The sequence below is a fragment of the Capsicum annuum genome, chromosome 11 (assembly GCF_002878395.1).
Source record: "Capsicum annuum cultivar UCD-10X-F1 chromosome 11, UCD10Xv1.1, whole genome shotgun sequence".
Lineage (NCBI taxonomy): Eukaryota > Viridiplantae > Streptophyta > Magnoliopsida > Solanales > Solanaceae > Capsicum > Capsicum annuum.
Window position 1 is genome coordinate 85970158 of NC_061121.1, and position 3875 is coordinate 85974032.

Sequence of the window (3875 nt, forward strand, 5' to 3'; positions counted from 1 at the left end):
TTGTTACAAGATCTTTACTTTCTGAATTGTTTACTTTACTTACAAATTCCAAACTCTCTTTTGGTTACCCTCACATCAATTGAATCTAAATTGTGAACTGAAATTGAATCATTGCTAAATCAAGTCTCTGTGGGATCGATACTTGGCTTCTTGAAGGACACTTTACCACTTGATTAGACCATGTACACTTGCGTGTGTGCTTGGGCGCAGTCAATTTTTTGAAGCTGTTGTCGGGAACTTGTTATTTGGCAATTGTTTATTTTAGTTTTACTTTTAGATTTATTTGGTGTTTTTATGCTTAGTCTTGGTTTTGTTCTTGCAGGAAATAGGTTTCTAAGATTATAAGATGGCAAGGGATTGAGAGTTGGTAGAACCAAGATCGAAACCTAAGCAACTTTAGCATCAATACAGGATATAAGCAATCCTTATCTTGAGAATTCCTCAAATTCAAGAACGCCAAGAGAATATTGTTCCTATAGCTGAACAACAAGAAGCTGATAGGAAGGTTTGGGAAGTGCCAGTCCCACTTCCAATGAACTTGACTTCCCCAATTCAAAGAATGACAGCTGGGGGGATTTTGAGTTAAAACACAATATGATGTAGGTTCTTATTATCAGTGGATAGTTTGCAAGGCTTTCACATGAGGATCCATAAGTCCACTTACAGACCTTCATTTATCTTACTGATACATTCACTCAGATTAGGGTGACTCCAGCTTATGTGAGGCTAAAACTATTTCCCCATTCATTTTTAGGGGAAGCTAAAAGGTAGTTGAATGTAGAGCCGACCAATTCAATTACTTCATGGGATGACTTAACTAGAAAGTTTGTCATCAAATTCTTTCCATCAGGTAAGACTGCGAGACTTCACAGTGAGATAGTGAGCTTCAAATAAAAGTGTAATGAAAACCTCTATCATGCATGGGAATGCTTCAAGGCTCTTCTCTGGGAGTGTCCACATCACCAATAGTCTAATGAGGTACTTGTTCATACTTTTGTAGAAGCTCTTGATCACAGTATAATGATTTTACTAAATTCAACCGCAGGTGTTCAAGCACTGGAATTGACTTATGATGAGCTGTACACATTGCTGAACCACATAGCACAAGGAAATCCAAATTGGCATTCAGATTTTAGAAGTTCCACAAAAAGAATTATGGGTGTATTGGAGGTGGACTAATTCACAGCCTTATTAGTACAGGTTTCTGCACTACAAAATTTGATCAACACATTATTCAGTAGCATAAAGCTTGGAGCAGCACAACCTGCAGCCACAGTCAATGCGATCCAATAAGCTGCAGGATGGTGTGAGGTATGCAAAAATAATAGCCATTCAATAGCCATGTGTGCTTCAAATTAAGAATTTGTGATGTATGTAGGTAATACTCAAAGGCTGAATTATGGTAATTCCCACAACATGAATTGGCAAACTCAACCACCAAATAAGTCATAAAACGCCCCATAGTCACAGGTCCAACGAATTCAATCAAATAGAAACATGGAAGAGATACTGAAGCAACTTGTAGTTAGGCAAGCACAACTATTGGCGGATATGAAAAATCAACAGGCTGAATTGCAAAATCAGAAAATGGCCCAGAGAAGCTTAGAGTTATAGATTAGGAAGTTACAACAAGCATTAAATACTAGGCCATAAGGTAGTTTTCCAGTTGATATAGAAAATCTAAAGCAAGTCATGGCAATCACCTTGAAGATTGGTAAACACCTTCATGGAGAACCACCAAAGGCAACTAGGAGATAGATGCTAATATGGTGACCCAACAGGTAAATGATAGAGTTGTTGAAAATTTAAGAAAGTCTGAGTACTTAAAGGAAAAAGTGGTTGTATAAGAAGAGAAGAAGAGGCTGCCACTACCCTTCCCTCAAAGGCAAATAAAAGCGAAGGAGGATGCAATGTTCAAAAATTTCTTTGACACATTTAGAGAGCTGCATATTAATTTACCTCTTTTAGATATTTTGTAGAGTATGCCTAAGTATGTAAAGTACTTGAGAGATGTGGTTGGGAATAAGGTGAAATTGCAAGATATAGGAGAAAAAACACTCACTAAAGAGTGTAGTGTAGTAATGACATAGAAAATCCCAAAGAAATTGAAAGATCAGGGGAAATTTGCTATCCCTATTCAAATTGGTAGCAAAGAGGTCCATCCCTTGAGTCATTTAGGGGAAAGTATAAATTTGATACCCCTATCTCTATTTGAAAAATTAGGCTTGGGAAAGGCTAGATCTACCATCATGGTTTTGAAGCTAGCAGACGATTCCATGGCATATCCAGAAGGAATAATTGAAGATTTCCTCATTAAGGTTGGTAAATTTATTATTCCTGCTGACGTTATTGTTCTTGATTTTGAGGCAGATGAATAGGTACCAATTATTTTAGGGCATCCATTTTTAGTAACTAGAGGAGCGCTAATTGATGTTCCAGAAGGCACGCTCAAGACGAGGGTAGAGGATTAAAATATGGTATTTGATGTTTATAAAGAACCCATTGAAAATCCCAAATATAAAGATTTATGCATAATTAATATGATTGAAAGAGATGAGTGTGAGGTATTTAAGCCACAAAAGACCTCTTTCGACTACCTGATTGAGTGACTTAAGATGAAACCACCATTTCCCTACATGATGAAGGTTAAAGAAAAGAGAGATGTTGACCTTGAGAGTTCAAACTAAAGAGGTCAGAAATGAAAGAAAAAATGGCTCCCAAAAAGGAGTAAAAGGGTGAAGGAATATGATTGAGTTGAGTTGGGTCGTGTTGCGACACTAAATCAGGCGCTTCTTGAGAGGCAACCAAAGTTAATTAGGTATGTTTTCTTTTATTTTTTTTATTTTTATTTTATGTAGTTGTTGTTTTTGGTTGAGTCACAGGTTAATGAGAAGTCTGAGTACCATAAACTTAAGCTTGAGGCATGGCAAAGACTGAGTGTGGGGTCCCATGGATCTCCTTTATGCAAAAAGATGCTACTAGCTAGTCCTAGAGGACTCAGGAAGTATTTCTATCTCTTACCTTTAAAATTTACTTTGAGGATAAAGTAGATTTTTAAGTGTGTGGTGGGGAAATTCCAAAATTTTGGCTCAATTTAAAATTTTTTGTGTGAGATATTCTTGTTGGTGCTATTTTTTGAGTACATGATGCAAGTGGTTTTTTTTTTTTAAAAGCATGTTGATTAAGTGAATTGCTATTTTTTAGACTCCTAGACTCAAGTTTATGACTCTTGTTCATGTTGTCTTCATTTTGAATTCATGCTATTATTTGGTTGGGAGTCTATGAAGATCCTATTGAGTTGAGTAAGTGTCATATGTGATGTGAGGTATTTGTATATTCTTTATTGAATGTGATGTCTAGAAATTGCCCATGTGTGTGTTTAAAGCAAAATAAAGAGTGTGGGTTTAGGAGATGATTTAGGCATTTCTTTGATAGCCTTATTCTATTCCTTCTATTTGTCCTACCCATTGTGCATTATCTTAGTTAAACCCCATTGGGCCTTTATCCTTTTCTTTGGTAGCTTCATATGTAACCTAATCCCCTTCTTTGATAGACCATAATTTGATCCAAAAATCTCTTAAGTGCTTTAATAAAAAAAAAGAAATAATTGAAAAGGAGTTTGAGAAATTGAAAAAGAGAAAGGTGAAAGTAATGCCCCAAGGTAATAGTTATTGGTGTTTATAATTGATGTATGGTGGTTGGGATTGATATAAATAGTTTTATAAATATTCTCATGATTTTACAGAATGAGAAAAATTGAATATTGAAGGAATAAACAATATGCCCACCAAGTGTTTGTAAAAATGCCTAAAAGAGTTGGGGCAAAAACAAAAGGTATGGATGAATGAATAAGTGTATTTTGGTTGTTGGAGAGT

The 3875-nt window shown here is 35.8% G+C and overlaps 1 non-coding gene across 1 annotated transcript; it reads right to left on the reverse strand.

The window, feature by feature from the left end:
• Window positions 1-861: 861 nt before the first annotated feature.
• LOC124889160 lies at window positions 862-972 on the reverse strand. The gene has a single exon (XR_007047772.1). It is a non-coding gene; the product is annotated as a small nucleolar RNA R71 (small nucleolar RNA).
• Window positions 973-3875: the final 2903 nt, after the last annotated feature.